The sequence below is a fragment of the Lucilia sericata genome, unplaced genomic scaffold (assembly GCF_015586225.1).
Source record: "Lucilia sericata isolate MDLA Ls3-8-SP2 unplaced genomic scaffold, ASM1558622v1 Contig000251F_arrow, whole genome shotgun sequence".
In the NCBI taxonomy this organism is placed as follows: Eukaryota; Metazoa; Arthropoda; class Insecta; order Diptera; family Calliphoridae; genus Lucilia; species Lucilia sericata.
The window spans coordinates 381357-394619 of NW_023994277.1; the positions used below are offsets into that span (position 1 = coordinate 381357).

A 13263-nucleotide genomic window follows, 5' to 3' on the forward strand; every position below is an offset into this window, starting at 1 on the left:
GAACTAGAACTGAACTAGAACTGAACTAGAACTGAACTAGAACTGACTAGAACTGAACTAGAACTGAACTAGAACTGAACTAGAACTGAACTAGAACTGAACTAGAACTGAACTAGAACTGAACTAGAACTTGAACTAGAACTGAACTAGAACTGACTAGAACTGAACTAGAACTGAACTAGAACTGAACTAGAAACTGAAACTAGAACTGAACTAGAACTGAACTAGAACTGAACTAGAACTGAACTAGAACTGAACTAGAACTGAACTAGAACTGAACTAGAACTGAACTAGAACTGAACTAGAACTGAACTAGAACTGAACTAGAACTGAACTAGAACTGAACTAGAACTGAACTAGAACTGAACTAGAACTGAACTAGAACTGAACTAGAACTGAACTAGAACTGAAACTAGAACTGACTAGAACTAGACTGAACTAGAACTGAACTAGAACTGAACTAGAACTGAACTAGAACTGAACTAGAACTGAACTAGAACTGAACTAGAACTGAACTAGAACTGAACTAGAACTGAACTAGAACTGAACTAGAACTGAACTAGAACTGAACTAGAACTGAACTAGAACTGAACTAGAACTGAACTAGAACTGAACTAGAACTGAACTAGAACTGAACTAGAACTGAACTAGAACTGAACTAGAACTGAACTAGAACTGAACTAGAACTGAACTAGAACTGAACTAGAACTGAACTAGAACTGAACTAGAACTGAACTAGAACTGAACTAGAACTGAACTAGAACTGAACTAGAACTGAACTAGAACTGAACTAGAACTGAACTAAACTGAACTAGACTGAACTAGAACTGAACTAGAACTGAACTAGAAACTGAAACTAGAACATGAACTAGAACTGAACTAGAACTGAACTAGAACTTGAACTAGAACTGAACTAGAACTGAACTAGAACTGAACTAGAACTGAACTAGAACTGAACTAGAACTGAACGAGAACTGAACTAGAACTGAACTAAGAACTGAACTAGAACTGAAACTAGAACTGAACTAGAACTGAACTAGAACTGAACTAGAACTGAACTAGAACTGGAACTAGAACTGAACTAGACTGAACTAGAACTTGAACTAGAAACCTGAACTAGACTTGAACTAGAACTGAACTAAACTGACTAGAATTGACTAGAACTGAACTAGAAGGAACTAGAACTGAACTAGAACTGAACTAGAACTGAACTAGAACTGAACGAGAACTGAACTAGAACTGAACTAGAACTGAAACTAAACATGACCTAGAACTGAACTAGAACTGGAACTAGAACTGAACTAGAACTGAACTAGAACTGAACTAGAACTGAACTAGAACTGAACTAGAACTGAACTAGAACTGAACTAGAACCTGAACTAGAACTGAACTAGAACTGAACTAGAACTGAACTAGAACTGAACTAGAACTGAACTAGAACTGAACTAGAACTGAACTAGAAACTGAACTAGAACTGAACTAGAACTGAACTAGAACTGAACTAGAACTGAACTAGAACTGAACTAGAACTGAACTAGAACTGAACTAGAACTGAACTAGAACTGAACTAGAACTGAACTAGAACTGAACTAGAACGAACTAGACTGAACTAGAACTGAACTAGAATGAACTAGAACTGAACTAGAACTGAACTAGAACTGAACTAGAACTGAACTAGAACTGAACTAGAACTGAACTAGAACTGAACTAGAACTGAACTAGAACTGAACTAGAACTGAACTAGAACTGAACTAGAACTGAACTAGAACTGAACTAGAACTGAACTAGAACTGAACTAGAACTGAACTAGAACTGAACTAGAACTGAACTAGAACTGAACTAGAACTGAACTAGAACTGAACTAGAACTGAACTAGAACTGAACTAGAACTGAACTAGAACTGAACTAGAACTGAACTAGAACTGAACTAGAACTGAACTAGAACTGAACTAGAAACTGAACTAGAACTGAACTAGAACTGAACTAGAAACTGAACTAGAACTGAACTAGAAACTGAACTAAATGAACTAGACTGAACTGAAAATGAACTAGAAAACTGAACTAGAACTGAACTAGAACTGAACTAGAACTGAACTAGAACTGAACTAGAACTGACCTAGAACTGAACTAGAACTGAACTAGAACTGAACTACTGAACTAAACTGAAACTAGAACTGAACTAGAACTGAACTAGAACTGAACTAGAACTGAACTAGAACTGAACTAGAACTGAACTAGAACTGAACTAGAACTGAACTAGAACTGAACTAGAACTGAACTAGAACTGAACTAGAACTGAACTAGAACTGAACTAGAACTGAACTAGAACTGAACTAGAACTGAACTAGAACTGAACTAGAACTGAACTAGAACTGAACTAGAACTGACACTAGAACTGAACTAGAACTGAACTAGAACTGAACTAGAACTGAACTAGAACTGAACTAGAACTGAACTAGAACTGAACTAGAACTGAACTAGAACTGAACTAGAACTGAACTAGAACTAGAACTGAACTAGAACTGAACTAGAACTGAACTAGAACTGAACTAGAACTGAACTAGAACTGAACTAGAACTGAACTAGAACTGAACAAGAACTGAACTAGAACCGAACTGGAACTGAACTAGAACTGAACTAGAATATAACTAGAACTGAAATGGAACTGAACTAGAACTGAGCTAGAACTGAACTGGAACTGAACTAGAACTGAACTAGAAATAAACTAGAAATGAACTAGAACTGAGAAAATCTTATGTATAACAGTTTTTCTATAGAAAATATTAAGTATAACAGTTTTTTGTACATAGCATTTGGCATACAACAGTTTTTTTATAGAAAATTTTCTGTATAACAGTTTTTTCTTGTAGAAAATTACATAGAATTTTGTGTATGTAAATTTTGAAATATAACAGTTTTTTCTACAGATAATTTTGTGTATAACAGTTTTCCTTATAAAAAATTTTCTGTATAACAGTTTTTTTCTAGGGAAAATTTTGTGTATAACTGTTATTTCTTAAGATAATATTGTGTATAACAGTTTTCCTTATAAAAACGTTTTTGTATAACAGTTTGAAAGGAGAAAATTTTGTGTATAACTGTTTTTTTAGAGAAAATCCAAAGTTTAAGTGTTTTTTCTAGCTAAATAGAAAAACATTTTGTTCAAGAAATCTGTATAACAGTTTTCCTTAACAACAAGTTTTGTTTAATTAAAATGTTCCCTTAATTTAATATTTGTCTTTAAAACAAAAACCTTTAACCTTCCTTGGAACTTGCAACATGTCTATGACCCCCCCAAGTTCGAGCCAGCTTGAGCATACATTTTTAATTGTTACAAACGAACCGCTTTGTTCTGTTCTGTCTCTGCCTCTGGTCCTATTGTTAAAAGCAAGCTTCAATAAAAGTTGCCTAGAGCAAAAGTCTAACGACCGACTAGTTCGCAGTTAAATGTCGTGCAAAACGGTCTAATAAAATTCATAAAAAAAAAAAACAAAAATAAACAATAAAAGTTTTTTTATACAGAAAAAATTGTGAAAAAAAATTAAGAAAAAAATCAAAATATTATTGAAATTTTAAAGAAAATTTTATAAAATTTGAAAAATCTTTAAGAGTGTTTTTAGCAATTTTATTTAAATTTAAACAAGTGTTTGCAAAAAAACTAACCAATTAGTCAACTTTAAACTATATGCCTTAAAGTAGGTTACAGAAATTTCTATTTAAACTCTTTTTTCATTAAAAATGTTTAACATAACAAAACATTACGTAAGCCACCCACAAATTACTCATAATTCTAAGTTTGTTCCCCAAAAAATTACAAAAAAAAAAACACGAAATATTTTGCCACAATTAATTGTAGCATTAGTTTTGTTTTTTGTTTCTTTTGACTTTAACTATAACTTCCCTTTATCCTATATATTCCGTTAGCTGTTGTTGTAGTTACTAGTTTTTTTCTTCTCATAGACAAAACTAACCTCTCCCTCTCTCTTTGCCTTATGAACAATAACAAAGTGTTATAGATCTCTTAAACATAACATTACACAAACCGTTATTTGTACATGACTACACTCGTACATTTATAAATATTTTCTTATAACAATAACAAAAAAAAAAAAAAAAAAAAAAACGTTTTTCCTCTCTTTTCTTTTCCTTCTACTTTTAACTATTTTAATATGTCTGTCTATTTTCTTTGCGTGTTTGTTTGTTTGTTTGTATGCAAAGTAATTTCTTTACTTCTTCTTGTACATTTTGCCATTTCTTTTGTATTTTTTCTATTATTGTTATTGTTTTCTAGCTTTCTTTTATTATGATTGTGTATACCGTTATGTTGTGAAGAAAAAGTGTTGCCTACTTTTTGTCGGAAATTAGTAGGTTTTGTTAGAAATTTGTAATAATTCATTAAAAATTCAAGAAATTTAAAGAAAACTTAGACAATTTTGTAAAATTTTTTATTATCATAAAATTTCGAATTTTCGAACTTAAGTTCGAATAGAAATTTTTTACTTAAAACTATTTCAATTCCATTTTAAAGTTGTTTAAAACATTTCTAGTTAAGAATTTTAGGAAAATCTGCAAACTTTAACAATTTCGAAAATTCGAAAATTTTGTAAAATTCTTTATTATCATAAAATTTCGAATTTTCGAACTTAAGTTCGAATAGAAATTTTTTACTTAAAACTATTTCAATTCCATTTTAAAGTTGTTTAAAACATTTCTAGTTAAGAATTTTAGGAAAATCTGCAAACTTTAACAATTTCGAAAATTCGAACTTAAGTTCGAAATTTGAAATATGTTTAAAAATTTATAAATTTTTAGTTTAATATGCTAAATTCCTTACAAATAAGCAATTTAAATCAATTTTAGACATTTTGACAAATTTCGAAAATTCGAACTTAAATTCGAAATTTCACATACGACTTAAAATTAATAAATTTTAAGTTTAATATGCTAATTTCATCATAAATTAGCAATTTTAATGAATTTAAGCAGTTTTGGCTAATTTTGAATTTTCGAACTTAATATCGAATTGAAATTTTTTACTTAAAAATATTTAAAATGCATATTTAAGTTATTTTAAACATTTCTAGCTTGAAATCTTATGAAAATGTGAAATTTTTAACTATTTCGAAAATTCGAACTTAAGTTCGAAATTTAAAAAATGGCTTAAAATGTCTACATTTTTAGTTTAATATGTAAAATTACTTCTAAATTAGTAATTTTTTTCAATTTTAGCTGTTTTAAACAATTTCGAATTTTCGAATTTAAATTGTTTACTTAAAAACTATTTAAATTGCTTATTCAAGTTATTCCAAACATTTCTTCTTTTAAATCTGTGGAAAAAGAGCAACTTTAAACAATTTCGAACTTATGAACTTTCAAAAAACCGCTAAATTGTTTTTACTGTTTTTATTTATTATGTGTGTATGTGTTATTTTATTGTCATTTCACATTGTTTGAGCCGGTTGGCATGTTAACCTCAAAAATAACTTTTTTCTATTGTTTTTTTTTTCTCTCCTTCTTCTTTTTTATTATCCTGGAAAGACAATTTTTAGCAAGTATTTCCTAAGTATAGTCCTTTCCTACTAACACTATAGCTACAATTTTCAAAAGAAAGCATTTTTTATTTAGAAATTATAATAACTTAAAAAACTTTATTTTTTATACATAAAAGACGAAAAAAAATATCATGTATATGTCCTGTGCAACATGTCTGATAGCCGGTATTTTTTTCGCTTTAAGGGGGTGTTTTGGTATGATAGTAATGTTGACATCAAACCAAACACAACTTTATATTTTGTTGCTTAATAATTTCTTAAGATTTTTGGGGGTTTTAGTGAGGAGGTTTTTCGATATTGAGTTTCAATTATTCTTGTCTATGATTATTTTTTGATGGAGGTGGCAACCTCTTGTTATTGTTTAAGGTCTTTCGCCCTCCCTTTCATCACAACTATTTTAGTTTGGTATACTGTTGCAGAATTTTTGAAAGAATGTTTTATAATTATTAGGTGGTCTTTTTAGAGCCAAAGAGTTAAGTTTAGGAAAGGAACGCAATAAACAACCGAACGAATGGACTAACTAACTAACTAACTAACTAACTAACTAACTAACTAACTAACTAACTAACTAACTAACTAACTAACTAACTAACTAACTAACTAACTAACTAACTAACTAACTAACTAACTAACTAACTAACTAACTAACTAACTAACTAACTAACTAACTAACTAACTAACTAACTAACTAACTAACTAACTAACTAACTAACTACTAACTAACTAACTAACTAACTAACTAACTAACTAACTAACTAACTAACTAACTAACTAACTAACTAACTAACTAACTAACTAACTAACTAACTAACTAACTAACTAACTAACTAACTAACTAACTAACTAACTAACTAACTAACTAACTAACTAACTAACTAACTAACTAACTACTAACTAACTAACTAACTAACTAACTAACTAACTAACTAACTAACTAACTAACTAACTAACTAACTAACTAACTAACTAACTAACTAACTAACTAACTAACTAACTAACTAACTAAACTAACTAACTAACTAACTAACTAACTAACTAACTACTAACTAACTAACTAACTAACTAACTAACTACTAACTAACTAACTAACTAACTAACTAACTAACTAACTAACTACCTAACTAACTAACTAACTAACTAACTACCTAACTAACTAACTAACTAGATTTCTTATATCAAAACTTAAAATTTTGATTTGATGTGTACTCTTTATTTGCCAATTTATGTAGGGTGTTATTATAGCATTTAAATGAAAAACCTAGAAACATTGAATCGTCCTCAAAAATATTGTAATTTATTGAATTTTAACTAGAAAATAAACCAAAAGTTTTTGTTATTTGCTGTTTAGTTTGTTTCAGTTGTGTTTCCAATAGTTCCTCCTTAAAGTTAAAAGGTTACAGCGAAAACTTTATGCAAGTTATTATTATAATTTTGAGCATAAAGTTTATAGTTTCATATTAACATAGTTGGAAATTAGTTTAAGAAAATAGTTACATATTTAGGTTGTATTTAAAATAAACTAAAAATTAAACTAGAAGTTTATAAGAAACTTGTTTTGTTTTAAATTATAAAGAATTTTTAGGAAACATGTTTAATAATGTTAGAAATTTTCTTTATATTTAATTTTAAAATTTTATAGAATTTTGGTTAATTTATCAAAAATTTCATTATTTTTCATTAAGTTTCCTCTGATAGCTTTGTTTTAATACTAAAGCAGTGTACTTAACATCTGGTAGCTTTGTTTTTTCTAATCAAAACAAAGCAAAGAGTTACCGTGGTTAATTTTTATTAGTTGGCTATGGAAAACTATCAGATTAATAGGTTTTTTACTATTTAGTAAAGTTTTTAGCGTTTTAATAAGGAAATTTAATAAATTTAAATTTTACGATAATCTTAGAGTTTTTTACATTAAATCTTAGATTTTCTTAAAAATATTTAAAAAATTTCCTTACTTTCTTTACTTAAAGTTATAAATTGTCTCAAATCTCTTGAATATTATCATTTAATTTATGTTTCGTTTTTATAAAATGTCTCGTTTTGGTTAGACATGTTTTTTTTTTCGACATTCTAGACAGTCTGGCTGCTTAGATTTTTTTCTCTACGTTTTAGATTATTCAAACTAAAACTTCAAACCTTTTTTTTCAGTTTCTTCCTATTTCAAACTCTTTATTATGCTAATTCAGCGTTTAATATCAAAGAATCTTAAAAACAAGAAACAAAAAATCCATTACAAAAACCGCCTTATACAGAAAGGAATAGCAAACCTTTAACATTGTTTAGACCCATTATTTAAGTCAACAACTATATAAATGAAAATTTTAAGACACGCGATGTACATGAAAAAAAATAAACATTAGAAAAGTTGTGGCAAAAAAAAAAAACTTTTTTCTTTAGTTATAAATGATTACCAACAATTTCAAGGAAGTTATACACACGTTTAACAAATGGATGTAACAAAAAAATGAAAAATTCCTTTGGCATTTAAGTTGAAAGAAAGTTTAAGTTAGAGGTTATTTGCAAAGAAAAGAAAAGGGTGTTTATTTTGGGGGTGAAAATTTGGTTTAAGAAAATGGGCTTTAATGTCTGAGTTATAAGCTTAAGAACCAAACATTCATGAACAAATTTTAGTTTCCTTAAAAACTGAAGGATTTCTAAACCTTGTTAGATAATTTGTATACAAAAATATGATTCATGGGTTTAAGAATATGTGTTTTAAAAATCAACAAAATCGGTTTTAAAATAACAGAGATATGATCATTAGAATATTACTAGTATTGTCATTTAACCAAAGAGTGATGCCAAATTCTTTAAATAGTTTTGTTTACAAATGGGCAGCACTTTGTTTACATGTTCTTTAAAAGAGAGTAAGAGAAAAAGTGTAACATTTAGTTAACCCTGTTATTAAGTACTATTTACCTTCTTATAACAAATAATGAAAAAGACCTTTAGACTTAGAAAAATTGCAAACAAAAAAGCAAAAATAAATTGTTAGACATAAACTAACAATTATTTAATATTACACACAAATAAATCAAATTAAACAATGAGCATTACTAGAGCAATGAAAACAACAGAGAAAATGATGTCTAAGCAATTATTTAAAAACCGCTAAATAGTCTTTATTGTTAATGTAGCTATAACATAAATTATAGTTCCTTTCCTTTTTTTGGCAACATTGCTTGTCTTTAATGTCCTTTATTGCAGCCCTTAAAAGTTTTAGGTTAATACAATGACCTTAAGAAAACAGAAACAAAATAAAAACTAAATAGTTTTTCTTATAGTTTAGGGTTTTTTCGTTTACCAGGCAAGTTTGTTGAAAAGTTTTTGTATTGTAACGTAGAGTTTTTTAGTTGTTTTTATTACATACTATTTAGCATTTGGGTAATAATTTAGTTTCTGTTATTTATTTAATAGTTAAGTTCACTAGCACTTAAGGCCAGACAAATAATGTAACATTTTCACTAAAAAACTATATAGTAATTGGAAAAACCCTTAATTTGTTTTCTTTTATATTTCTCATTGTTCTTTTAACTTATTCCTTTAAAAAAACTAAAAATTTGTTACTTTTACTAATTTTTAACCTAAAGTCCATTAAATCCATCATAATATTACTATCTACTATCCGGTAGCTTTGTTTTCAACATGTAAACAAAACAAACCAAAACTGTCTTGTGGCAGCTTTGTTTTCTCAGCCTATAAAAACAGATTATGACTAAACGTGAAATAACATCAAGAAATTCAAGAATTTTTTAATAATTTCTTTCAAATTTAATAAATTTTTAATAATTTTAGTTGATTTCACTTTTCTTCTATATTTCTCATTAAAATTCTATGTGCTTTTGACATAATCCTTTAAAAAACCCTTTAAACTTGTAAAATTTTAATATTTTTACTAATTTTTCTACTAAAATGTCTTAAATCCTTCATAAATTTTACAATATTTTGCAAAATTTGTTATAAACTATCAAGTTTAAATTGATTTTTATATTAAACTATCCGGTAACTATGTTATCAACATGTAAACAAAACAAATAAAAACTGTCAAGTGGCAGCTTTGTTTATGTTTAGCAAAACATAAAAAAGTGTTACCAAGTTTTAGTTTTCTTAAATGTTTAACAAATTAAAGCAAAGAACATAGAAAGACTTATATTTTCCCTCATATCTCAGCCTATAATGGATCGATTAAACTAAAATTTTGTAAAAAGTCCGTAGACATTCTCTTTTATTCATATTTGTAACAAACTAGTTAAAACTTTCTAATTTCTTTCACAATTTTTATAAAATAAAAACAAAATAAAATTGCAGGGCAAATGGCCGTTTGTCAGTTATTAAATTCAGATTTAGAGACGACAATAAAACAAATTAAACACCGCAAATTTCATAACTTATAGTTTTTTTTTTGTAAAAATCCTTTTCAAACTTAAATTCCTTTTAACAAAAATTTTTATAAACTTTTAATATTTGCTATTTTTATATAAAAAAAAACTATAAAACCCAATAACAATCATAATAATCATACGTCATGGGGTTTATTCCATAAATCGCAAACCTAACATGACGTATGAGCAAGTTTTAATTATACATTACTAATACGCTTCAAGTTTCATAGACAAACAAAAAAGTTTTCAGTATTTTTTTGTCGTCATTTAGTCTCCAATGATTATAAATTAAATGCTTGTTTTTGCCATACATATCAAATGCAAAAAAATAGGAAACTGAGTAAAAGAAGAAAAAGAAAAAAAAAACAAAACACCAAACACGAGAAAACATTATCAAAAAGGGCAATAAACTTGTTAGAAACCATAGTGCCAGAAAGTAATAAAAAGTTGTAAAGAAAAAAACAACAACAACTACCACAATAATAATAAAAATAAAATAACAGCAACAAAAATAACAACACAAAACTACAAAGCAATAATAAAACGACAAGGACATCTATACTAAGTTAAAACAATATTCTAAACTAACAGTAAATACTCAACAAATGGGAAAGTATTAAAAATAAGAACAGATAGTAAAATCCTTTTTAGTTAGCTGTTACTGTTTAGTCACCAACAATAATGAAATCTTTTTCAAGCATTTTATGAAAAATTGCATTAAATCTCTTGGTAATTTACAATCCACTGTTCCTGGTCCAGTTCATATTGTTATATTATATATTTTTTTAATTAAATCTTTTTATTAATTTTATTAAAAAACCTTTTAAGTCAAACAGTTTGGCATGTTTTCTTTCTTTTATCATGTAATACAAAGAACAGAGACTTTAAAGAGAAAATTGTAACAATAAGATGCTGCTTAATAGTAGACAAATAAACTATAAGGAGATAGATTTAAAGCAAAGAGAAGGGGAGGAGGGAAAAGGAAGAGTTCAAGGCAAATATCCGATTAATTTAGCTGAAAGCTAAATAATAACAAAAAGTAATTTAAACAAATCTAACAAAAACTAATTTTATGAAATATTTTAGAATAAAGACTGGAATATAGACTAGACTATAGACTAGACTATAGAATAGACTATAGACTAGACTATAGACTAGACTATAGACTAGACTATAGAATAGACTATAGACTAGACTATAGACTAGACTATAGACTAGACTATAGACTAGACTATAGACTAGACTATAGACTAGACTATAGACTAGACTATAGACTAGACTATAGACTAGACTATAGACTAGACTATAGACTAGACTATAGACTAGACTATAGACTAGACTATAGACTAGACTATAGACTAGACTATAGAGTAGACTATAGACTAGACTATAGACTAGACTATAGACTAGACTATAGACTAGACTATAGACTAGACTATAGACTAGACTATAGACTAGACTATAGACTAGACTATAGACTAGACTATAGACTAGACTATAGACTAGACTATAGACTAGACTATAGACTAGACTATAGACTAGACTATAGACTAGACTTTAGACTAGACTATAGACTAGACTATAGACTAGACTATAGACTAGACTATAGACTAGACTATAGACTAGACTATAGACTAGACTATAGACTAGACTATAGACTAGACTATAGACTAGACTATAGACTAGACTATAGACTAGACTATAGACTAGACTATAGACTAGACTATAGACTAGACTATAGACTAGACTATAGACTAGACTATAGACTAGACTATAGACTAGACTATAGACTAGACTATAGACTAGACTATAGACTAGACTAGACTATAGACTAGACTATAGACTAGACTATAGACTAGACTATAGACTAGACTATAGACTAGACTATAGACATAGGGCTAAGCTCAGGCTACTATGGGGGTCAGCGGGTGGCGGATAGCTGAACGGCCTGCAGATATGTAGGCTAGCTGCGATAAATAAGCAGTCCCCGACCAAGAGCGGTAGAAGGCTGAGGGTGTAATAAAAAAAAGTTACTAAAACCTGTCGACGTTTCTATGACGTGGCGAATAAATGCCGCCATTAACTAAGCATTTCCCGCAGGGATGTCCTCAAGAGAGGCACATTTAGGAGATTGACACCTCCGCGGGTACCCCAGTCAACTATACGAAACCCAGAAGCGTCTGATCCATAGTGGGCGGCTCACTGGTCAGCGTCTGTTTTCATGTTAGAAACGGCTGTAACCACACCTGGCGGCTAGGTATAAAACGATAGGGGTAGGAACCCCGACAGAAAAGCCAACATGGAAAGTCAATCAAATGAAAATAAACTTACGGTGCAGGGAGTTAATAACCCAGTGCCGGCGGCAGAGGGGGGTGAGAACGCAGGCCCCCGGTCGTCGATATCCAGCGACTGCATAAACGAAAATAAAAAAAACCAAGACGGACAAAGTTCGACAACCAATGAGAACACTCAGAGTAGCGCGATACCATCGGCATATATGTCCCTGATGAACCCTTTTGGAAAAGGATTCATCACCAAGAAAACACCTCCGAGGGGAAACGCAGAACAGTCTCTAAATCTACCGGAGCAAAATAAGGAAAATCCTCCAAATGTCCCAAAAACCAAAGGTGATGCCTTTACAGAGCTTGGTGAATTGATCGTAGACCTAATGAAATTTGTTAAGGGCCGCAACAACATACACCACAGCGTAATGGACAAATTGAGAGTCATAAGAACTAGGTTTAACAAAATCCAATACGAAAGGAGAAAAGAGGCAAACAACACTGACAAAACAGTCGAGTTTTCATTCGCAAACGAGGAAATGGTCGAAAAAGAAACCCAGACATCCCCTCAAGTATGGCCCACCAAAAGAGATAAGCGAGAAAGAGACGATAACCAAGAAACTCCAAAAACTACTACTCCCAAGAGACAGAAACGAGCTCCCAGAAAGAAAAAACAGACGCCAGCTTTACCAACGGAGCCTACTGTTAGCGTCACTGCTACAGAAGAAAAGGAACCACCTACTGAAAGTAAATGGCAAACTGTTAAGAAAAAAAACAAGAAAAGTTTTAAAAAGCCCAAACCTGATGTAATGATCATAACATCCAAAGGAGATACTTCGTATGCTGATATACTACGTAAGCTCAAAGCAAACCCTGAATTAAATAGCCTAGGTGAAGAAGTAAATAAAATAAGGAGAACGCAGAAAGGCGATCTTCTCTTAGAGCTTAAGACGACAGGTGGAAACGTCGAGGAGAAATATAAAGAGAAACTTCTTACATCATTAAATGGGTGTGCAGAAGTCAAATCGCTAAAGGAAGAGATTGTAATAG

The 13263-nt window shown here is 29.6% G+C and overlaps 1 protein-coding gene across 4 annotated transcripts in view; it reads left to right on the plus strand.

Annotated features, from left to right (window-relative positions):
• The window catches only part of LOC119602750 (nucleolar protein dao-5), a 54460-nt gene that overhangs the window by 13045 nt on the left and 28152 nt on the right, over positions 1 to 13263 (plus strand). The window contains exon 1 of one of the 4 annotated variants that reach the window (XM_037954439.1): positions 3454 to 3695. The exons of the other annotated variants lie outside the window; for them this stretch is intronic. The gene's annotated coding sequence lies outside the window, so the exon portion shown is untranslated. Of the gene's footprint in view, positions 1 to 3453; positions 3696 to 13263 lie in introns of those variants that run through there. 4 annotated transcript variants of the gene reach the window in all.